The sequence below is a fragment of the Phyllobates terribilis genome, unplaced genomic scaffold (assembly GCF_046119375.1).
Source record: "Phyllobates terribilis strain yellow unplaced genomic scaffold, ASM4611937v1 Scaffold_1147__1_contigs__length_390069, whole genome shotgun sequence".
Lineage (NCBI taxonomy): Eukaryota > Metazoa > Chordata > Amphibia > Anura > Dendrobatidae > Phyllobates > Phyllobates terribilis.
The window spans coordinates 221,968-248,187 of NW_027363907.1; the positions used below are offsets into that span (position 1 = coordinate 221,968).

Below are 26,220 nucleotides of genomic sequence, written 5' to 3' on the forward strand. Positions count from 1 at the left end.
TTTCAAAATGCACAATAAGGAGGTTCTTGAAGAAGAATAGGCTGCATGGTCGAGTCGCCAGGAGAAAGCCATTACTGCGCAAATGCCACAAAGTATCTGTCCTACAATACGCCAAACAGCACAGCGAGAAGCCTCAAAACTTCTGGAACAAGGTAATTTGGAGTGATGAGACCAAAATTGAACTTTTTGGCCACAACCATAAACGTTACATTTGGAGAGAGGTCAACAAGGCCTATGATGAAAAGAACACCATTCCTACAATAAAGCACAGAGGTGGATCGCTGATGTCTTGGGGATGTGTGAGCTACAAAGGCACTGGAAACTTGGTAAAAGTTGAAGGAAAGATGAATGCAGCACGTTATCAGCAAAAGCTGGAGGCAAATTTGCACTCATCAGCCTGGAAGCTGCGCATGGGACCTACTTGGAAATTCCAACATGACAACGATCCAAAACACAAGGCCAAGTCGACCTGTCATTGTCTACAGCAGAACAAAGTGAAGGTTCTGGAGTGGCCATCTCAGTCTCCTGACCTCAATATCATTGAGCCACTCTGGGGAGATCTCAAGCGTGCAGTTCATGTTAGACAGCCCAGGAATTTACAGGAACTGGAGGCTTTTTACCATCTGAGAAAAAAAAGAACCTCATCAACAACTACCACAAAAGACTTCAAGCTGTCATTGATGTTAGAGGGGGCAATACACGGTATTAAGAACTGGGGTATGTGAACTTTTGATCAGGGTCATTTGGATGTTTTTGGTTGTCATTAAGATTTAAAAAGAAAAATCACAGTAGTTTGACAATAAATGGCTTCACCCAACCAATAATCATGAGTAGAGAAAAAGTTTTTTGTTATCATTCATATTCTCTGAAACAAGGCCAAGAAAGGAAAAATTCTGCCGAGTGATGTAAACTTTTGAGCACTGTATATGGTTTACATTAATGATATTTCATGCATATGTCACTAAGTTATGGGTGTGTGGTTGTCATCCTTTATTAATCATGTGTGTGTATTTTATATGATCGTCTAATAAAGTGTTTAACTTTTTTGCCAAAAATTCCTATTTGTCTGATTGCTATACATTGATTATTTGGAGTGGAATTAAACATTCACCCCCATTTTTGGGCCATAATATGGTGCAGGTGCATTTTTTCCTAAAATGTACCTAGTGAATCTATTGCTATTAATATGTCAGTGAGCGCCATCGATACTCCTGCGCCCTTTAACACCATCTGCATACAGCGCATCTTGTCTCCCTGGTCATATGTTTCCATCCCACATAGACATGTTGCTGAACTCCAGATTGTACTGAAGAAGGCCAGATATAGGTCGAAATGTTAATTTATGCACACAGAGGAACCTGTATAAGAAACACATTATTTTCACATATACTTGGAGTGCCAAATTCATTTTTTATTTTGTTATTCATAGTCCTCCATATAGTATAATGCACCCCCCATAGTCCGTACTGTGCGCTGTGGGGATTCGCTGGTTTCTGAGCCACGACCGGAGGGTAAAAAAAGCATAATTTTATTGATACAAGTCTTAAAACATACAAACATAACACCCCATAAAAAGACAGAATACAAACTACCTATTTAGCTTTGAAGGGTCAACTCCAAGCAGCCAAATTTAAAATAATGGACTAATGCCCAATGTTATCACCATTAAATTACTATGCTGTACAGTTTAGCCCAACTAAAGTGCTATGCTGTAGGTACTATTTCTATAGGTACTATTTCACCTTCCAGCACAAAAGGTCATAGGTAACAAGAGAAGGGGGCCACCTAAATTACTCTGGGGGAAAAAAAAACCTCTATAATCAACGTGTACCCTTTACACTATATCAGGACACATAAATTTTACCTGAAGTCATGGTGACACCTTATATGGCAGCAAAGGAGGGTACGCATGTGTTATATATACTCATGGCTATGGCCTGGCCAGTGGGCGTGGCCTCACTTCCATACAATTGTATGGAGCGAGGCCACGCCCTCTAGATGACCACAACCACTGTCGTAGCACGGCCTCGCTCTATGCAAGTGTATGGAGCGAGGCCACACCCTCTAGATGACCACAACCACTGTCGTAACACGGCCTTGTTCTATGCAAGTGTATGGAGCGAGGCCACACCCTCTAGATGACCACAACCACTGTCGTAGCACGGCCTTGCTCTATGCAAGTGTATGGAGCGAGGCCACACCCTCTAGATGACCACAACCACTGTCGTAGCACGGCCTCGCTCTATGCAAGTGTATGGAGCGAGGCCACACCCTCTAGATGACCACAACCACTGTCGTAGCACGGCCTTGTTCTATGCAAGTGTATGGAGCGAGGCCACACCCTCTAGATGACCACAACCACTGTCATAGCACGGCCTTGCTCTATGCAAGTGTATGGAGCGAGGCCACACCCTCTAGATCAGGGGTCCTCAAACTTTTTAAACAGGGGGCCAGTTCACGGTCCCTCAGACCATTGGAGGGCCGAAATATAGTTTTTAAAAAAAACTATGAACACATTCCTATGCACACTGCACATATCTTATATTGTAGTAAAAAAAACAATACAGGAACAAATACAATATTTAAAATGAAGAACAAGTAAAGTTAAATCAACCGGTATTTCAATAGGTAGGTAACTGTACCCAATAGGCAGCATATGTCCTCAATTGGCAGGTAAATATCCCCAATAGGCAGCATAGGTCCTCAATAGGCAGGTAAATATCCCCAATAGGCAGGTAAATATCCCCAATAGGCAGCATAGGTCCTCAATAGGCAGGTAAATATCCCCAATAGGCAGGTAAATATCCCCAATAGGCAGCATAGGTCCTCAATAGGCAGGTAAATATCCCCAATAGGCAGGTAAATATCCCCAATAGGCAGCATATGTCCTCAATAGGCAGGTAAATATCCCCAGTAGGCAGCATAGGTCCTCAATAGGCAGGTAAATATCCCCAATAGGCAGGTAAATATCCCCAATAGGCAGGTAAATATCCCCAATAGGCAGCATAGGTCCTCAGTAGGCAGGTAAATATCCCCAATAGGCAGATAAATATCCCCAATAGGCAGCATAGGTCCTCAATAGGCAGGTAAATGTACCCAATAGGCACCATAGGTCCCCAATAGGCAGGTAAATGTACCCAATAGGCAGCATAGGTCCCTAATAGGCAGGTAAATGTCCCCAATAGGCAGGTAAATATCCCCAATAGGCAGGTAAATATCCCCAATAGGCAGCATAGGTCCTCAATGGGCAGGTAAATGTTCCCAATAGGCAGGCTGTTTCCCCCTTATAATGCAATATGCAGGCTGTTCCACCCCTTATAATGCCCCATGCAGGCTGTTCCCCCCTTATAATGCCCCATGCTGGATGCCACCCCCCATATAATGCCCCATGCAGCATGTCACCCCCCCCATATAATGCCCCATGCAGCATGTCACCCCCCCATATTATGCCCCATGCAGCATGTCACCCCCCCATATTATGCCCCATGCAGCATGTCACCTCCCCCCCATATTATGCCCCATGCAGGATGTCCCTTTCCCCCCATATTATGCCCCATGCAGGATGTCCCTTTCCCCCCATATAAAGCCCCATGCAGGATGTCACCCCCCATATAATGCCCCATGCAGGATGTCACCCCCCATAGAATGCCCCATGCAGGATGTCACCCCCCATATAATGCCCCATGCAGGATGTCACCCCCCATATAATGCCCCATGCAGGATATCACTCCCCTGTCTTTATAATGCCCCATGCAGCATGTCACACACCCCCGTATAATGCCCCATGCAGCATGTCACCCCCCCATATAATGCCCCATGCAGCATGTCACCCCCCCCATATAATGCCCCATGCAGCATGTCACCCCCCCATATAATGCCCCATGCAGCATGTCACCCCCCCCCATATAATGCCCCATGCAGGATGTCACCCCCCATATCATGCCCCATGCAGGATGTCACCCCCCCATATTATACCCCTTGCAGGATGTCACCCCTCCATATAATGACCTATGCCTCCATACATTAAAAAAAAAAAAAATATCCAATACTCACCTCACTTCTCACTTGCTGCCGCTGCTCTACTCTGGTCTGGACTCCAGCGTCGCCCCGCTCTGCGCTGCCTGTGACGACACTCGGGAGGGCGCAGTGTAAAGACGTCACCGCACCCTCTGACCTGAGACCTGAGACGTCACAGGAAGCGCAGAGCAGGAAGACAGCAGATCTGCAGAGGCACGGGGACAGGTAAGTATCCGCCTGCCGGGGCCCTGAGCAAGCGGGGGAAAAGGGCGGGCGATGACACCGCTCCCCTCTCCTCCGCCCATAGCCCGGCGGGCCGGATAAAAGTCCTCCGCGGGCCGTAGTTTGAGGACCCCTGCTCTAGATGACCACAACCACTGTCGTAGCATGGCCTTGCTCTATGCAAGTGTATGGAGCGAGGCCACACCCTCTAGATGACCACAACCACTGTCGTAGCACGGCCTTGCTCTATGCAAGTGTATGGAGCGAGGCCACACCCTCTAGATGACCACAACCACTGTCGTAGCACGGCCTTGCTCTATGCAAGTGTATGGAGCGAGGCCACATCCTCTAGATGACCACAACCACTGTCATAGCACGGCCTTGCTCTATGCAAGTGTATGGAGCGAGGCCACACCCTCTAGATGACCACAACCACTGTCGTAGCACGGCCTTGCTCTATGCAAGTGTAGGGAGCTAGGTCATGCCCACAAGATGGACCCTGGCCAGGAGTATGTATTACACATACAGTACAGACAAAAAAGTTTGGACACACCTTCTCATTTAAAGATTTTTCTGTATTTTCATGACTATGAAAATTGTACATTCACACTGAAGGCATCACAACTATGAATTAACACATGTGGAATTATATACTTAACAAAAAAGTGTGAAACAACTGAAAATATGTCTTATATTCTAGGTTCTTCAAAATAGCCACCTTTTGCTTTGATGACTGCTTTGCACACTCTTGGCATTCTCTTGATGAGCTTCAAGAGGTAGTCACCGGAAATGGTCTTCCAACAATCTTGAAGGAGTTCCCAGAGATGCTTAGCACTTGTTGGCCCTTTTGCCTTCACTCTGCGGTCCAGCTCACCCCAAACCGTCTCGATTGGGTTCAGGTCTGGTGACTGTAAAGGCCAGATCATCTGGCGTAGCACCCCATCACTCTCCCTCTTGGTCAAATAGCCCTTACACAGCCTAGAGGTGTGTTTGGGGTCATTGTCCTGTTGAAAAATAAATGATGGTCCAACTAAATGCAAACCTGATGGAATAGCATGCCGTTGCAAGATGCTGTGGTAGCCATGCTGGTTCAGTATGCCTTCAATTTTGAATAAATCCCCAACAGTGTCACCAGCAAAGCACCCCCACACCATCACACCTCCTCCTCCATGCTTCACGGTGGGAACCAGGCATGTAGAGTCCATCCGTTCACCTTTTCTGCGTCGCACAAAGACACGGTGGTTGGAACCAAAGATCTCAAATTTGGACTCATCAGACCAAAGCTCAGATTTCCACTGGTCTAATGTACATTCCTTTTGTTCTTTAGCCCAAACAAGTCTCTTCTGCTTGTTGCCTGTCCTTAGCAGTGGTTTCCTAGCAGCTATTTTACCATGAAGGCCTGCTGCACAAAGTCTCCTTTTAACAGTTGTTGTAGAGATGTGTCTGCTGCTAGAACTCTGTGTGGCATTGACCTGGTCTCTAATCTGAGCTGCTGTTAACCTGCGATTTCTGAGGCTGGTGACTCGGATAAACTTATCCTTAGAAGCAGAGGTGACTCTTGGTCTTCCTTTCCTGGGGCGGTCCTCATGTGAGCCAGTTTCTTTGTAGCGCTTGATGGTTTTTGCAACTGCACTTGGGGACAATTTCAAAGTTTGCCCAATTTTTCAGACTGACTGACCTTCATTTCTTAAAGTAATGATGGCCACTCGTTGTTCTTTACTTCGCTGCTTTTTTCTTGCCATAATACAATTTCTAACAGTCTATTCAGTAGGACTATCAGCTGTGTATCCACCAGACTTCTGCACAACACAACTGATGGTCCCAACCCCATTTATAAGGCAAGAAATCCCACTTATTAAACCTGACAGGGCAGACCTGGGAAGTGAAAACCATTTCCGGTGACTACCTCTTGAAGCTCATCAAGAGAATGCCAAGAGTGTGCAAAGCAGTCATCAAAGCAAATTGTGGCTACTTTGAAGAACCTAGAATATAAGACATATTTTCAGTTGTTTCACACTTTTTTGTTAAGTATATAATTCTACATGTGTTAATTCATAGTTTTGATGCCTTCAGTGTGAATGTACAATTTTCATAGTCATGAAAATACAGAAAAATCTTTAAATGAGAAGGTGTGTCCAAACTTTTGGTCTGTACTGTATATACCGTCAGGTCCCGGATCAGAAACCAGCGGATCCTCACAGCGCACAGTGCGGGCTCTGGGGGAATTCATAAGTCAGCAGTCAAACAGAGTGACTACAGACTTATGGATTTGAACCAGACAACCCCTTTAAATATTTTATATCTTGTGTAGGAGATGAAGCATGAGGAGCCTAAGAATCATTTGATCTTCTGCGTAAGAAATGAAATGGAAAGTGCCCGCTATATTCTCTAATGTATTCACCAGATAATGTGGCTTTATTTGTAAACCTGAGGGGTCTCCTGAAATCAGATTACTGTTTGGTTGAAAATAGGTTTGATGTTAAATATTTTATATTATGCTCCATCCATGAAGTCACTGATATACTTACAGCCATACCTCCCATACAGCCATACCTCCCATACAGCCACACCTCCCATACAGCCACACCTCCCATACAGCCACACCTCCCATACAGCCACACCTCCCATACCGCCATACCTCCCATACCGCCATACCTCCCATACCGCCATACCTCCCATACAGCCATACCTGCCATACCGCCATACCTCCCATACCGCCATACCTCCCATACCGCCATACCTCCCATACAGCCATACCTCCCATACAGCCATACCACCCTTACAGCCATACCTCCCATACAGCCATACCTCCCATACAGCCATACCTCCCATACAGCCATACCTCCCTTACAGCCATACCTCCCATACAGCCAAACCTCTCATACAGCCATACCTCCCATACAGCCATACCTCCCATACAGCCATACCTCCCATACAGCCAAACCTCCCATACAGCCATACCTCCCATACAGCCATACCTCCCATACAGCCATACCTCCCATACCGCCATACCTCCCATACAGCCATACCTCCCATACAGCCATACCTCCCATACAGCCATACCTCCCTTACAGCCATACCTCCCATACAGCCATACCTCCCATACAGCCATACCTCCCTTACAGCCATACCTCCCATACAGCCATACCTCCCATACAGCCATACTTCCCATACAGCCATACCTCCCATACAGCCATACCTCCCATACAGCCATACCTTCCATACAGCCATACCTCCCATACAGCCATACCTCCCATACAGCCATACCTCCCATACAGCCATACCTCTCATACAGCCATACCTCCCATACAGCCATACCTCCCATACAGCCATACCTCCCATACAGCCATACCTCCCATACAGCCATACCTTCCATACAGCCATACCTCCCATACAGCCATACCTCCCAAACAGCCATACCTCCCATACAGCCATACCTCCCATACAGCCAAACCTCCCATACAGCCATACCTCCCGTACAGCCAAACCTCCCGTACAGCCATACCTCCCGTACAGCCATACCTCCCATACAGCCATACCTCCTATACAGCCATACCTCCCGTACAGCCATACCTCCCATACAGCCATACCTCCCATACAGCCATACCCCCCATACAGCCATACCTCCCATACAGCCATACCTCCCATACAGCCATACCTCCCATACAGCCATACCTCCCTTACAGCCATACCTCCCATACAGCCATACCTCCCATACAGCCATACCCCCCATACAGCCATACCTCCCATACCTCCATACCTCCCATACAGCCATACCTCCCATACAGCCATACCTCCCATACAGCCATACCTCCCATACAGCCATACCTCCCATACAGCCATACCTCCCTTACAGCCATACCTCCCATACAGCCATACCTCCTATACAGCCATACCTTCCATACAACCATACCTCCCATACAGCCACACCTTCCATACAGCCATACCTCCCATACAGCCATACCTCCCGTACAGCCATACCTCCTATACAGCCATACCTCCCATACAGCCATACCTCCCATACAGCCATACCTCCCATACAGCCATACCTTCCATACAGCCATACCTCCCATACAGCCATACCTCCCGTACAGCCATACCTCCCATATAGCCATACCTCCCATACAGCCATACCTCCCATACAGCCATACCTCCCATACAGCCATACCTCTCATACAGCCATACCACCCATACAGCCATACCTCCCGTACAGCCATACCTCCCATACAGCCATACCCCCCATACAGCCATACCTCCCATACAGCCATACCTCCCATACAGCCATACCTCCCTTACAGCCATACCTCCCATACCTCCATACCTCCCATACAGCCATACCTCCCATACAGCCATACCTCCCATACAGCCATACCTCCCATACAGCCATACCTCCCTTACAGCCATACCTCCCATACCTCCATACCTCCCATACAGCCATAGCTCCCATACAGCCATACCTCCCATACAGCCATACCTCCCAACTTTTAAAGAAGAGAAAGAGAGACAAAGTTTGCAACGCACACAGTGCACCGTGGCAATTTCTAAACCATGCCCTTAACTACACCCATATCCACGCCCCAACCACACCCATTCAGCATTTCCGATCAGATTGTTTTCTACACAATTAAAAACAGAAAAAAAAATATTTTCAAAAAATAATGAATAAAATATAAAAGCTGCACATTACATGATAGGTCAAAATATTGTGCTTTTGGTTAATAGGAGCAATTAGAGAATACAGTCAACTTATTGTTCTGCATGTCTGCTGAACTCTTGAGAAGCGTTCCCCTCACCTCTCTTAACAGTGAGGTCAAATGAAGCCGCAGAATCACCGGCAGGAGCGTCCATGACCACTCTGTCGGCAGAGATCGGTGCTGGGCAGAACAGGCAGGTAGTTAGCAACTTCCTGCCTGCAAATTCTTAGCCCCTTAAGAAAAAATATACAAAAGTCCTGGATAACCCCTTTCATTGCCCCAATTAATCAACAGCACATAATTATTATCTGTGCGATTTTGGCCTTCAAGGAGCGTGGACCTGTCATGTTAGGGCTGTGTTCATATTGTGCTTTTGCCGCTCGTCTGTTGCTCCATCTGGGCTTCTGTCTGAATCCCTGAAATACAGGATAATAGCACAACTCATGAGGGGGCTGTTGACCTTAATGAAGCAGACGGGGTCACTTTGTGCTTTACCTGACCTCACTTTTAACAGTGTCCGTCTTACTGAGGCGTGCACAAAAGCATGGTCGATAGCACTTGTGTCCTCCTCAGAAAGGTGGACGCTGCCGAAGCTGAGGCTGGACAGAGCACAAAGTGTTTAACCAAGCGCAAAACAAGCAAGCCTTTTTATAAATATAAGGGCTCGCTCACACTGGCGGATAACATGGCCGACTGCTATGCAATGTTTTATCAGATAGCACTCTGCCCAATGTTATACTTTGGGTCGGTGCAGGTCTGCAATTTTTTTCTCATGCTGATTCAGGGCATGCTGCAGGTGGCTCCGATATTCGGATTATGAGCAGCCACACAAGTCTATGGGTTCAAGTGAAACATCAGACTGCACTTGGATGTCACCCGAGTGCAGTCTTATTGCCGTGGACGCTGGCAATGAGAAGATGGAGAAATTACTGTATATTCTCTGTACCTGTGCTGCAATAACACTAGGATCAGAATTTGATCTCAGTGTCAATAGCATAATCAGCTTGATTCTCTCGCATGAGAGAACATACGCATGTGTGAACGCAGCCCTAATGTTGAGGTACACTCTACTGTCTGATATGACATTGGGTGTGGAGACACAACTGAATACTGGCAGTAGAGTTAAAGGAATTGTCCAGTACTCAGACAAACCTTCTTAATTACTATATTCCACCTTGTAAAATAAAAGCAATCCGTACTCCCTTCCAGTGCTGGCATTGTTGGCGCCAGGTGTCATGTGACGTTATGCCACGTGAGCCTTGCAGTCAATCAGCGTCTGCTATTAGACCGCTGCACTCTCACTTTCTTTGCCTGAACCTTGGATAAATTGAAATAGTGAGAGTGCAGCAGCGTGATAGCAGCCACTGATTGGCGTTATGCCTTGTGAGCCCCAAGAAACCTAGCGCCGACATCACTGGAACTGTATTTTTATTTTACAAGGTGGACTACTTTATTTTAAAAGGGGTTGCCAAAATAGTGACAATCCCTTTAATATATAATCAAATGTATTTTTTTAAAAGCTTATACTTGCCTCCCGTGCTGGCACCGTTCCAGCGGTGTCGGAGGTCCCATGCTGTTGCTGTGACACGTGACCCTGGCACCCAATCATCGCTGGTGTCACTGTCCCCGCCTTCATACAAATTGAACACGAAGAGGAGGCCAGGGCTGCGGCTGTTTGCTCCCTTCCTCTTCATGTTCAGTCTGTACGAAGGCTGAGACAGAGACGCCAACGCTGATTGGGTGCCGGGGTAATGTGTCACAACAACCGCACGAGAACCCCAAGCACAGGAGGCAAGTAGAAGCTTTCTTATTTTATCAGTGCCAAACATTTAGATCAAGAAGGGGTTGTCCAGGCTTGAGGTTAATATCAGACTTTTGAATCCTCACAGCGCCTGCATTGCGCCCTGTGAGGATTCTCCAGTGCCAGTAGCGGACGCCCATGTGACCACAAGTATGTGATTTGCATGCAAGCAGGCACATGCTGAATGGATGAGTGCTGCCTCACTCATTGCAATTGTATTGAGCGAGACTGGACACGTCTAGTTGGAATGTGGCCGGGAGTACACAAACGCTCCCAACACCAGTGTGGGCGCTGTGAGGATTCAAAAGTATGACAGTAACCTCAAGCCTGGACAGCCCCTTTAATAAACTATGGGGAAAAAAAAAAAAAAATATATATATATATATATATATATATATATGTAGAGTACAGACCAAAAGTTTGGACACACCTTCTCATTTAAAGATTTTTCTGTATTTTCATTACTTTGAAAATTGTACATTCACACTGAAGGCATCAAAACTATGAATTAACACATGTGGAATTATATACTTAACAAGAAAGTGTGAAACAACTGAAAATATGTCTTATATGCTAGGTTCTTCAAAGTAGCCACCTTTTTCTTTGATGACTGCTTTGCACACTCTTGGCATTCTCTTGATGAGCATCAAGAGGTAGTCACCGGAAATGGTTTTCACTTCACAGGAGTGCCCTCTCAGGTTTAATAAGTGGGATTTCTTGCCTTATAAATGGGGTTGGAACCATTAGTTGTGTTGTGCAGAAGTCTGGTGGATTCACAGCTGATAGTCCTACTGAATAGACTGTTAGAATTTGTATTATGGCAAGAAAAAAGCAGCTAAGTAAAGAAAAACGAGTGCCCATCATTACTTTAAGAAATTAAGGTCAGTCAGTGCGAAAAGTTGGTCAAACTTTGAAAGTGTCCCCAAGTGCAGTTGCAAAAACCATCAAGCGCTACAAAGAAACTGGCTCACATGAGGACCGTCCCAGGAAAGTAAGACCAAGAGTCACCTCTGCTTCTGAGGATAAGTTTATCCGAGTCACCAGCCTCAGAAATCGCAGGTTAACAGCAGCTCAGATTAGAGACCAGGTCAATGCCACACAGAGTTCTAGCAGCAGACACATCTCTACAACAACTGTTAAGAGGAGACTTTGTGCAGCAGACCTTCATGGTAAAATAGCTGCTAGGAAACCACTGCTAAGGACAGGCAACAAACATAAGAGACTTGTTTGGGCTAAAGAACACAAGGAATGGACATTAGACCAGTGGAAATCTGTGCTTTGGTTTGATGAGTTCAAATTTGAGATCTTTGGTTCCAACCACCGTGTCTTCCTGTCTTCAGTTTCTTCCTGAAAATGATTGAAATCACAAATTCTTTGGTATTATTATCTTCATTTAATTTGTCTTCAATGAAAAAACACAAAAAGAATTGTCCTAAAGCCAAATTGGATATAATTCCACACCAAACCTAAAAAAGGGGGTGGACAAAAGTATTGGCACTGTTTGAAAAATCATGTGATGCTTCTCTAATTCGTGTAATTAACAGCACCTGTAACTTACCTGTGGCACCTAACAGGTGTTGGCAATAACTAAATCACACTTGCAGCCAGTTAACATGGATTAAAGTTGACTCAACCTCTGTCCTGTGTCCTTGTGTGTACCACATTGAGCATGGAGAAAAGAAAGAAGACCAAAGAACTGTCTGAGGACTTGAGAAACCAAATTGTGAGGAAGCATGAGCAATCTCAAGGCTACAAGTCCATCTCCAAAGACCTGAATGTTTCTGTGTCTTCTGTGCGCAGTGTCATCAAGAAGTTTAAAGCCCATGGCACTGTGGCTAACCTCCCTAGATGTGGACAGAAAAGAAAAATTGACGAGAGATTTCAACGCAAGATTGTGTGGATGGTGGATAAAGAACCTCGACTAACATCCAAACAAGTTCAAGCTGCCCTGCAGTCCGAGGGTACAACAGTGTCAACCCGTACTATCCGTCGGCGTCTGAATGAAAAGGGACTGTATGGTAGGATACCCAGGAAGACCCTACTTCTTACCCCGAGACATAAAAAAGCCAGGCTGGAGTTTGCCAAAACTTACCTGAGAAAGCCTAAAACGTTTTGGAAGAATGTTCTCTGGTCAGATGAGACAAAAGTAGAGCTTTTTGGGAAAAAGCATCAACATAGAGTGTACAGGAAAAAAAAAGAGGCATTCAAAGAAAAGAACACGGTCCCTACAGTCAAACATGGCGGAAGTTCCCTGATGTTTTGGGGTTGCTTTGCTGCCTCTGGCACTGGACTGCTTGACCGTGTGCATGGCATTATGAAGTCTGAAGACTACCAACAAATTTTGCAGCATAATGTAGGGCCCAGTGTGAGAAAGCTGGGACTCCCTCAGAGGTCATGGGTTTTCCAGCAGGACAATGACCCAAAACACACTTCCAAAAGCACTATAAAATGGTTTGAGAGAAAGCACTGGAGACTTCTAAGGTGGCCAGCCATGAGTCCAGACCTGAATCCCATAGAACACCTGTGGAGAGATCTCAAAATGGCAGTTTGGAGAAGGCACCCTTCAAATATCAGGGACCTGGAGCAGTTTGCCAAAGAAGAATGGTCTACAATTCCAGCAGAGCATTGTAAGAAACTCATTGATGGTTATCGGAAGCGGTTGTTCGCAGTTATTTTGGCTAAAGGTTGTGCAACCAAGTATTAAGCTGAGGGTGCCAATACTTTTGTCTGGCCCATTTTTGGAGTTTTGTGTGAAATGATCAATGATTTGATTTTTTCTTCATTCTCTTTTGTGTTTTTTCCTTGCAAGCAAATTAAATGAAGATAATAATACCAAAGAATTTGTGATTGCCATCATTTTCAGGAAGAAACTGAGTATTATCTGACAGAATTGCAGGGGTGCCAATACTTTTGGCCACCACTGTAATTCCACATGTGATAATTCATAGTTTTGATGCCTTCAGTGTGAATGTACAATTTTCATAGTCATGAAAATACAGAAAAATCTTTAAATGAGAAGGTGTGTCCAAACTGTTGGTCTGTACTGTATATATATATTTATATATATATATACATATACACTGTATATATACACATACATACATACATACATTTTTTTCACAGGATTTGTCAGCAGAAACATCATAAAAAATATCTTTGGTGGTTTTGCATATTTCCCAAGTTACAAGCAGAGCTAAACTGGGTGTGCTAGAACCCAGTAGCTCTGCCAAGCAGGCAACCATGTCATCCCCTAATCTCTCCAAATAACTGACCAAGTGAAAACAAACACCCCCAGCAGCAGCAGCTCCTTGCCGCTTCCTCTGAGTCCCCATGTGTACCTGCTTCTTCACCCCAGTGTCTGCTGCAGGCACACGGGGACCCTGAGGAGCAGACACAAGGGCTGTATCACCACTCATCTCCTCTTGCAGGCGCACAGTTGCTAATTCTAATTACCACAATAAACCTCATTTCAAGGCAGAAACATTACTGTGTCCAACAGTTATTACATATATCAAACTGAAATAGCTGTTGCAAAAACACCAATTTTTATAAAACATTAAGCTTAAGATTAATAGGGGTGCCCAAACTTTTTCATATAACTGTATGTACAACACTATCACGGAGGTTTTTACTCCTCTGAAAGGTGATACTAGATTTATTAGGTGAGTATTTGGATAGAGCACAATCTGCCAAGATGATGGGCCACGATTTTTCTAAACATTTCCTCATCAAGGAGGCTTGTGAAAACTCTTGATTTTACAGTTGTATTACAGTATTAACACTAGACAATCAGACCCCAAGTCCCTCAAAAAGAAAAAAAAATAAAGTAAAAAAAAAATTTAATTTTTTTTAAAGAATTATAAAAAAAATGTAGAAATTGAAAAACATTTGTGATTTTTCAGCTGCAGCAACTCCGTAAAAAATGCGATAAGTGAACAGAACATGATATCTACCCCAAAATAATATCAATAAACACGTCAGCTCGCCAGGCAAAAAACAATCCCTTACACCGCTCCATTCACTGAAAAATTAAACTAAACAGCTCTTGGAAAATGGCAATATCACTTTTTTTTTTACATAAAGAAGAAGAAAGAGAAGCGCACCTTGTGCAGATCAAACAGGACAAGTAAAGACTGAATGGTGGTATTACTCACCAGAGTGAGTTCATCTCAGGCACAACACTGAGCCAGGTAGCATGTATACTCCAGTTGGCCGCTCCTCCACCCACTGGATCCCGCTGGGAATCCAGGGATATAGTCAGGAAATGGCAAAAATCTTTAATATTTGCCTGAAGAAGGGGCTAGAACAACTCTGAAACGCATAGCAAATAATAAACTTTTAAAAAGTCATTACCTTAGTGGTATTGCGTTTTAAAAATCCTTGGCAGCGCTATTTCCAACAAACCAAATCCCCCATTTTCTGATATTTTTTTTCCAACTTCCAAATTTCATTTCATTAAATAAAAAAATATGTAAGTTTGGTTTTGTTGTAATCGCACTGACCAGGAGAATCAAACTGCTAGGACATTTTACTGCACAATGGATGCCATAAAAACGAAACCCAAAACACTATTGCTGAATTTTCCAGTACATCCCAAGGTAAAATGAAGGCTGTCATTCAAAAGTACAACTCATCCTGCAAAAAATACAACCTCAGATGGCCATGTCAGTGGAAAAATAAAGAAATCTTTTGGCTCTTGGAAGAAAATGAGGAAAACACATAATTGCAAAAATGAAAATTCGCCCTGTTCATAAAGTATTAAACAGAAAACCCACTGGACTGAATAAAGGCCATAACTGGTGTAAAATGCTGGGATCAGAAGAGTAATAAATGCTTCATGTTCAGAAAGTGAACTAAGTCCGTACCTCTGACTTCATGGCGCAGGGGAATATAGATTTGTACAGTCATCCTTTATCTTGTACTTATGTGATCGGGCATCAGATATTGTATTCTCTCTATTATATCCATTTACTCAGCACATTTCTAACCTTATGTTATGGTCTCACATTTTCACTTTATACTGGTGGCTCTGGAATATGACATATTCTTACACGTTTAAACATATTTTTATCTCTTCCCAGGAACCTGGGATCCACCTCCTTCCATTTAGAGATGGACCTCCAGCCACAGGACGATGGATGGAGTAACGTGACCACCATGATGGCGTCAGCATTGCTGGACTGCTACAAGAATACTGTCAGTGCCAGGCTCTTTCATCCATTAAATTGGCTGTGTAATGTATAAACTTGATTTCTTTATGAAATGTCCTAAAATATGAGTATCTCCTGTTATACTGTAGCCTCCACCACTCCACACTATGGAGCGTATCCTGAGGACCGCTGAGGACCGTGTAAGTGACAGCAACAGATAACACACCGTGACGTATCTATGAATCCAGACGCCCATATTTATCAGGCACAAAACATGCATCAGTTTATTTGGCATTATCACTAATCTACACAGAACCAAAACCAAACATATATAGAACCAGAACCCCAGCCTGACCCCAGAATAAGTGGAAGTGCCCCCTTACCTGCCTCAGAATAAGTGGAAGTACCCCCTCACTTAGCCCCAGAATAAGTGGAAGTGCCCCCTCACCTACCCCCAGAATAAGTGGAAGTGCCCCCTCACCTACCCCCAGAATAAGTAGAAGTGCCCCCTCACCTACCCCCAGAATAAGTAAAAGTGCCCCCTCACCTACCCCCAGAATAAGTAAAAGTGCCCCCTCACCTACTCCCAGAATAAATGGAAGTGCCCCCTCACCTACCCCCAGAATAAGTGGAAGTGCCCCCTCACCTACCCCCAGAATAAGTAGAAGTGCCCCCTCACCTACCCCCAGAATAAGTAAAAGTGCCCCCTCACCTACTCCCAGAATAAATGGAAGTGCCCCCTCATCTACCACCAGAATAAGTGATAGTGCCCTCTCTCATACCCCCAGAATAAGTGGAAGTACCCCCTCACCTACCCCCCGAATAAGTGGAAGTGCCCCCTCACCTACCCCCAGAATAAGTGGAAGTTCCCCCTCATCTACCCCCAGAATAAGTGGAAGTGCCCCCTCACTTACCCCCAGAATAAGTGGAAGTGCCCCCTCACCTACCCCCAGAATAAGTGGAAGTGCCCCCTCACCTACCCCCAGAATAAGTGGAAGTGCCCCCTCACCTACCCCCAGAATAAGTGGAAGTACCCCCTCTCCTACCCCCAGAATAAGTGGAAGTGCCCCCTCACCTACCCCCAGAATAAGTGGAAGTGCCCCCTCTCCTACCCCCAGAATAAGTGGAAGTGCCCCCTCTCCTACCCCCAGAATAAGTGGAAGTGCCCCCTCACCTACCCCCAGAATAAGTGGAAGTGCCCCCTCTCCTACCCCCAGTATAAGTGGAAGTGTCCCCTCTCCTACCCCCAGAATAAGTGGAAGTGCCCCCTCACCTGCCCCCAGAATAAGTGGAAGTGCCCCCTCACCTACCCCCAGAATAAGTGGAAGTGCCCCCTCACCTACCCCCAGAATAAGTGGAAGTGCCCCCTCTCCTACCCCCAGAATAAATGTAAGTGCCCCCTCTCCTACACCAAGAATAAGTGGAAGTGCCCCCTCACCTACCTCCAGAATAAGTGGAAGTGCCCCCTCTCCTACCCCCAGAATAAATGGAAGTGCCTCCTCTCCTACCCCCAGAATAAGTGGAAGTGCCCCCTCAGCTACCCCCAGAATAAGTGGAAGTGCCCCCTCTCCTACCCCCAGAATAAGTGGAAGTGCCCCTCACCTACCCCCAGAATAAGTGGAAGTGCCCCCTCTCCTACCCCCAGAATAAGTGGAAGTGCCCCCTGCCCTACCACCAGTATAAGTGGAAGTGCCCCCTCTCCTACTCCCAGAATAAGTGGAAGTGCCCCCTCTCTTACCACCAGAATAAGTGGAAGTGCCCCCTCTCCTACTCCCAGAATAAGTGGAAGTGCCCCCTGCCCTACCACCAGAATAAGTGGAAGTGCCCCCTCTCTTACCACCAGAATAAGTGGAAGTGCCCCCTCTCCTACTCCCAGAATAAGTGGAAGTGCCCCCTGCCCTACCACCAGAATAAGTGGAAGTGCCCCCTCTCCTACCCCCAGAATAAGTGGAAGTGCCCCCTCACCTACCTCCAGAATAAGTGGAAGTGCCCCCTCACCTACCTCCAGAATAAGTGGAAGTGCCCCCTCTCCTACCCCCAGAATAAGTGGAAGTGCCCCCTCACCTACCCCCAGAATAAGTGGAAGTGCCCCCTCACCTACCCCCAGAATAAGTGGAAGTGCCCCCTCTCCTACTCCCAGAATAAGTGGAAGTGCCCCCTCACCTACCCCCAGAATAAGTGGAAGTGCCCCCTCTCCTACCCCAGCATATATTGCTCATGTCATCTAAGTGATGTCTGATCTTTCTAGCTCTTCAGGAACCTGTTCAGGACAGAGATCACCCTGGAGGAGGTAAGAGCCTCACATCTACATGATAAGACATTCCTCACAGGAGCAGGGAAACATCAGCTCACACTGAGGTCGGGTGCACAGAAGTGTATGCAAATCATCCGGTTACACCCAAAAAAATATGATGATTTTTCATCTGTATTGTCATCTATATGTCCATTTTTATTCACATCCATATGCAATCCATAAGTTCATTCTCACACACATAAGCGGAATTTAATACATAATAAAGATCAAATACAGTTTCCTATCTTTATTATTGTAACATATCTGTGAAATCACATGACATAAGGATGATAACTCGTATGTGATCGATCTGTTACACTCATTGCCCTATAATGGGTGAGGCTGATCCAGAATAGCAATCACAGTAGTGCATGCTGGGACCATCAGTCCGTGAGTAAAAATGTTCAAGTCAACAACCTCGTAGACTTGAACTGGTCCTTGTGCTGTCTGTATGCTATTAGTTTTGCAAGACTAAGTTCACACAAGAATATGCAAAAATATCGTCCGATTTTCATCCTGAAAAGCAGATACTTTTTATCTCAATTTTCTTCCGTGCGGCATCGATATTTATACTTCAGTTTTGAAAATTTACAAGATGAAATCCAGTTTCTTATGTTAAAGAATTGTTTGTATCCATAAAAATCTTACGCTATATGGATGACCCATATGGGATCCAATTTTTTTGCACAGCCATAGACTTGAATAGGCGAGTCTCATCCGACCTATGGAAGAAACTAATGGACGCTGAGATGTTTTACAAGTGGAGATTCAGTCCATGAAAAAAACAATGAAACAAAATAAACGCTCCTATGAACTAGTGGAATCACATTGGTCCTCGTGCCGTCCGTGTGACGTCAGTTTTTTCATGGACATCACTCAGACCGATAATAAAGTTGTGTGGACTCGGCCTGACGTTCAGGGGCTGTGGCTGTTTTGTCACAGCGCTCTGCTATTTTTGCTGGCAGAAACGATGCAGATCTGAAGAAATCCTTAACCTCAGTAACAAAAGCAGTAATTTTCCAGATCCCACCAATATTTGATGAGGAATTTGGCACAGATACAGAGGGGAAAATAAGTATTTGATACACTGCTGATTTTGTAAGGTTTCCCACCTACAAAAAATGGAGAGGTCTGTAATTTTTATTGTAGGTACACTTCAACTGTGAGAGACAGAATCTTAAAAAATCCAGAAAATCACGTTCTATGATTTTTACATAATTAATTTGCATTTTATTGCATGAAATAAGTATTTTATGAAATAGAAAAACAGAACTTAATATTTGGTACAGAAACCTTTGTTTGCAATTACAAAGGTCAGACGTTTCCTGTAGTTCTTGACCAAGTTTGCAGACACTGCAGCAGGGATTTTGGCCCACTCCTCCATACAGATCTTCTCCAGATCTTTCAGGTTTTAGCTCTGTCGCTGAATAACATTGAGTTTCAGCTCCCTACAAAGATTTTCTATTGGGTTCAGGCCTGTAGACTGGCTAGGCCACTCCAGGACCTTGAAATGCTTCTTACGGAGCCACTGTTTAGTTGCCTGGGCTGTGTATTTCATGTCCTTGTCATGCTGGAAGATCCAGGAATGACCCATCTTCGATGCTCTTACTGAGGGAAGGAGGTTGTGGTCCAAAATTTTGCGATACATGACCCCATCCGTCCTCCCTTCAATCATCAATATGGTGCAGGCGTCCTATACCCTTTGCAAAACTGTCCCAAAGTATGATGTTTCCTCCACCATTCTTCATGATTGGGACAGTGTTATTGGGGTTATAATCATACTTCCTCCTCTAAGCGCGGCGCGTGGAGTTGATATCAAAAAGTTTTATTTTGGTCTCATCTGACCACATGACCTTCTCCCATGCCTCCTCTGGATCATCTAGATGGTCATTGGTGAACTTCAAACAAGTCTAGACAAGTGCTGGCGTGAGCAGAAGGACCTTGTGTGATCTGCAGGATTTTAATCCATGACGGTGTAGTGTGTTACTAACGGTAATGTTTGAGACTGTGGTCCCAGCTCTCTTCAGGTTATTTACCAGGTCCTCCCCTGTAGTTCTGGGCTGATTTCTGACCTTTTTCAGAATCATCTTTACCCCACAAGGCGAAATCTTGCATTGAGCCCTAGACCGAGGAAGATTGACAGTCATCTTGTGTTTCTTCCATTTTCTAATAATTGTGCCAACAGTTGTTGCCTTCTCAACAAGCTGCTTGCCTATTGTCTTATAGCCCGTCCCAGCCTTGTGCAGGTCTAAAATTTAATTTTGCCCCTGGTGTCCTTAGCCAGCTCTTTGGTCATGGCCATGGTGGAGAGGTTGGGGTGTGATTGATTGTGTGGACAGGTGTCTTTTATACACGTAACAAGTTCAAAAATGTTCAATTAATACAGGTAATGAGTGCAGAGTAGGAGGGCTTCTTAAAGAAAAACTAACAGGTCTGTGAGAGCCAGAATTCTTGCTGGTTGGTAGGTGATTAAATACTTATTTTCATGCAATAAAATACAATTCAGTTTTTTGAAAATCATACAATGTGATTTTCTGGTTTTTAATTTTAGATTCTGTCTCTCACAGGTGAAGTGTATCTACGATAAAAATTACAGACCTCTCCATTCTTTGTAAGTGGGAAAACTTGCAAATTCGGCAGTGTATCAAATACTTATTTCCCCACTGTATATGATAATGTATAATGTGCAGTGGGAGGGCAGATACATATAAAGAATGAGACCCGATTTGGCTATTAATAAAAATGTTTGTAACAGAAACCACATGAGTCGAGTTCTTTCAGATCTGTTACTAGAAAACAGATTATTAGTAATTTATGTTTTTATTTCCTCATTGCAATAGATAAGACACTATGGATTACGGATCACCGAACACCACGTAAGTGATATGAGCAATTCATATCATTAAAGTGTATTCCAACTGTACAGCAGAGATATAAGTACACAGGGGAAAATGTATCAAAATGAGTGGTTTACGCACCAGTCGTGATCCAGTGCTGGAGTAAGATGTATCAAATTCATCTTTCATCGCCTATGCCAAATATGTGTATTTTTGATTTTTTTATTGTATTATTTTGAATGGGGCTAAAGGGGGTGATTTGAATTTTTATCTTTTTTTAAACTTTTTTAATATTTCTAAAACCATTTTTTTTACTTTTCATTTGCTTTTATAAACTCCCTAGGAGACTTGAAGCTGCGATCATCTGATTGCTTGTGCTACACATAACAGAGCTGCAGCCCTGCTATGTGTAGCAAAAATGATCATCTGCTATGAGCGCTGGCCACTGAGCGGCGCTCATAGCAGACGGGCAATGACCAACCACAAGGGTCTCCTGCAGACCCCGGTGTCATGCCAACTCATTGGCGCCCCGTGGTCATATGACAGAGGCTCTGATGGGTGGAGCTGATGGGCGCTTATGGCACGGGCATGTTAAATGCCGCTGTCAGCGATTGACAGTGGCATTTAACATATTAACAGCCGCGGTTTGATCGTAATCCCACCCGTGGCTGTTAGGAGCACTTGACAGATGATCAAATCAGCGATCATATGCCTGAAAAGATGCGGGCTCAGCACCAGACCCCGCATCAAAGATTATTCACTTAGGTCACTCCGCTCTGTGTTATGTACAAAAAGTAATGTTCTGAAAAATCTAAATTGCAACATATTAGGCAATTGATGGAAAGGGCACAACATTATATATATATATATTTGTGTGTCTACAATTTATGGTACATGAAGCATAAACCAACTGCATCAAAGCTAGAATATAAAAAAAAATCACAAATACACAGAGAAAAACACCAATAATATCATAGTGCAGATCTGAGAGCGCCCAAACATTCACCCAATACAATTTCTAATTTTATTCTTTTCTTCTATAAGGATCAGGATGCGGAAGGATATGACGACGATGACGGGGTAAGAGCCCCATTGGCACCATAGTCTACACAAGTGCTTCCTTACCTATGGCCCTGCAGGCATCTCTAAGCTATACCTCCTAGTATGCAATAATATCAGGAATTAATAAAATGGTTGAAATTAAAGGGGTTGTTAAGCCCAGGTGTAATTTTCAGCAGAATGCAGAATCCGAACAGTATGTAATGTTCTACTGACATGACCAATTATATGCAAATCACATAGTTTTGGTCACATGACAACTGCTTGATCCGGCACGCGTAGCTGAATCCTGACAGTGTGTTAGGATACAATGCTTTATGAAAATTCCACCAAGGCTACACAAGCCCTTTACAGTATCAAAAAAAAATACAAACAAACTAATTCTTACCTGTTGTATTGCAGCCTATCTACATGAAGCTGGATCAAGGCATCAGGATCCCAGAGGAAGACGTAAGTGATTATACAGCGTGTATCTTCATACTGAACTGAAAGGACATGATTTACATTAGCATCATGTAGAGGAAAAAAACTGGAAATGCCCTTATATTTGGTTATAGTAGTTATATACAGATCCCCATCACTACACGTAGTATTTATACCTACACACAGCTGGTTATATATCAGTATCTCCCCCATCTCTCAGCTGATGCACTTCTTAGCCCCTCGGATTATTACACATACAGAACGGCTCCAGGTCACAGGCCCTGATTCATCATTGCCTTTGCGCCTGTTTTTTGACTACTTTTGTGTGTTTAGCTTCTTTTTTATTTTGCATATTATTCGTTATTTTCTTTGAGCCTTTTTTGAAGTCTATTTTTTATGTGCTTCTCTGTTTTTGTTTTCCGCTTTGTGGCGAGAGTCTGGTAATTCCAGATGTTTTATCCTGATTCATCAATTGAAACCTTTTCAAAATTTGCTACAACTTTACTTCAGTCCAACCATTGTTGTATTTTAAGTAAGCCAGTATTGAGTGCAATTTTTAGCGCCAAAAGTGACAAAAAAAAGTTCAAGACAAAGAGAAAACCCATTTTTAACTTTATACCAAATTCATGTATCTTGTTCACCATTCTGACATACTTGACACCAAAAAGGCATTTAGTTTATTATTATTAGTTATTTATTATCTTTATTGTGTTCATAGGAGCAAGAGACAGAGCATATTCCACCAGAAGACGTCACTACGACAGTAGAGGAAGAACCTGTCTCAGGAGAAAGCAGCACAATTACAGAGGAGGAGGAGGAGGGGGAGGAAACAACCTGCTGCGCCTGGCCCTACATTCCATCAAGAAGGATGATGAGAACAGCAAGGGCCAGGATTGCCTCCTTCATAAACAATCTGTTGAGATAAGGCTAAGTATAGGTTAAATATAGGTAAGAAATTATAAGTATATTATTCAAAAAAAATTTAAAAATAAGAAAAAAAGTATAAGTATAGGTAAGCTAGTATAAGCATAGGTAAAAAAAGGATAAATTAATTAAAAAAGGATAAAAATAGATAGAAAAGGATATACATAGGTAGGAAACGATAAGTTTAATTAATCAAATAAGAAGTGGTCTTCAGCACCTAACCATTAAGCAATAGGATTCAGGCGGTGCAGTGCTTTATAAAGTAATTGAGTATCCAATATGCAGAAAAGAAGAAAATGTAGCGCTCACCAACTTCCTTAAGAACAGCCTTTTAATGCAAATAGCAGGACATAGGAGCGGCGTGCAGTGGGTGTGGGGGATCAGAGGACGACGGCCGTTTCGTGTCTTAGCTGACACTTCCACGGGTCCAGAGTGAGGGATGTTGTGTAACTTCTTCCTTTTTAGGGCTGTGCAACAGTACATGTCAATACATACACAATGTAAAAAAATACATTAAAATTCAGTTCTAAAATTTAAATCACAGAAACACTGATAGATCTATTCTATCGTTTAGACCTAATAGGCCCTGGGCTGATGCATTTATGATCCATTTAGCCTCTCTCCTTAATAGATATTTGTTATGGTTCCCACCTTGCGGTGAATATCTTACTTGTTCAAGACCTGCGAATCGCAATATTTTGGGATCTGCTCCATGGCATTCCTTTATATATGTTTGATCAAATTAGGAGAGTCTTTATTAGTATATATAGAACGAAAATGTTCACGGATGCAGATAAGCAAGAGTCGAATGGTTTTACCATTATTATAAAAATGACAGGGACAGAAAATTACATAAATTACATTGTTTGTTGTACAGGAAATAAAATCAGATACTTTATGGGTAATAGGTCCTATTCTCAGCGGATTTTCAGTTACATGATATTGACAAAAAGAACAATGGCCACATTTAACTTTGCCTCTTAAATTTTGCCTATCCAGCCAGTTGTTATTATTTGCGGACATCCTATGTCTAACTAAAATATCACCCAAATTATGACATCTCCTATAGGAGAATAGTGGTTTTCTTGTTGCCGTCTCCTTTTAATCCTTATCCTCCTCTATTATATGCCAATTCCTTTTGATTGCGGTGTGTATAATGTCATCCATAAAACCCTGTTTAAATGGGAATATAAATCTGCGATTATCTGTGTTAGGTGTTTTGAATTTGTTTTTTTCCCTTGGAGTAATTCTTGTTCATTGATGGCATTCACTTTGTGAAGAGCAGATTCAGAGCTACAGAAGGATATCCTCTTCTTATAAATCGGTGTGTGAGCTCTTTAGCTTGTTTTTAAAAATTCCCTTTGTCATTATTTATCTTCTGCAAATATTGGCTATATGGTAACCCTAATTTGATGTGCTACTGATGTGCACTGTTATAGTGTAACAGGGTACTTGTAGGTTTTTTATATGCCCCTGTGCAGATTTGCCCATTTTCTACTTGTAATTTTACGTCAAGGAATTCCAAAGAATCCCCACCATACATTGATGTAAAACGCATATTCTCAGAATTAATGTAATTTAAGTAATCCACAAACCTAAAAATCCTCTTTTGTACCTGCCAATACTATTAAAAATGTCATCCACATATCTTAAATTGCTTTTATGTATTTCAAATAGGGGTTTCGATTGTGCTTATGTATTTGCTCTCATAATGGGCTAAAAATAAATTTGCAAAAATGCATGCTGAAGGCGTGCCCATCGCTGTACCTGGTTTTTGAACATACCATTTTTCCATAAACTTAAATGCATTGTGTGAAAGCATGAGGTCAAGAGCTTCTGATATAAAATAAATAAAGGTTTGGCTCTTATTCATATTTTTAAGAATATTTTGAATTACCTCTATACCCAATTTTTGGAGGATATTTGTATACAAATTTTTAACATCGATAGAGTTGAGGGTGAAGTCCTCCTGCCATTCAGCATCATTAATGGCTCTTAAGACCTACCCTGTATCCTTTATATACGATGGTATATTTGGTAAAGAGAGGTTTTAAGAGCCAATCCAAATATTTGAAGAGGGGTTCTGTGATCAACCCTACCCCAAACACTATGGGTAGCCTGGGGAACAGTGGAATTCTTGAGAGCCATTAATGATATTGAATGGCAAGAGGACTTCACCCTCACCTCTATCGATGTTGAAAGTTTGCATACAAGAATCCCACAAAAATTATAGAGGAAATTCAAAATATTCTTCAAAATACCAATACGAACCAAACCTATATTAATTTTATATCAGAAACTCTTGATGTCATGCATTTAAGTTGATGGAAAAATGGTATGTTCAAAAAACAGGTACAGCGATGGGCACGCCTACAACATACATTTTTGCAAATTTATTTTTAGCCCATTATGAGAGCAAATAAATAACCACAATCGTAAACTCGATTGTAATACATAAAAACGTATTTAAGATATGTGGATGATATTTTAATAGTATTGGCTGGTAAAAAAGAAGATTTTTTATCTTGTGTTGATTACTTAAATGACACTAATTCTGAGAACGTCATCAATGTATGGCGGGGATTCTTTGGAATTCCTCAACGTAAAATTACAAGTAAAAAAAATCTGCACATGCATATAAAAAACCTACAAATACCCTGTTACACCATACAGTATACATCCACAGCACACCAAATTAGGGTTACCATATAGCCAATATTTACGTCTGCGGAAGATAAATAATGACCAAAGGAATTTTAAAAAACAAGCTAAAGAGCTCACACACCGATTTATAAGAAGA

The 26,220-nt window shown here is 43.2% G+C and overlaps 1 protein-coding gene across 2 annotated transcripts in view; it reads right to left on the reverse strand.

Moving 5' to 3' along the window:
* LOC141243144 (uncharacterized) overlaps window positions 1-26,220 on the reverse strand; it is a 50,674-nt gene that overhangs the window by 9,088 nt on the left and 15,366 nt on the right. For both annotated transcript variants that reach the window (XM_073668895.1, XM_073668896.1), the window contains exon 2: window positions 22,462-22,558. The gene's annotated coding sequence lies outside the window, so the exon portion shown is untranslated. The remainder of the gene's footprint in view (window positions 1-22,461; window positions 22,559-26,220) is intronic.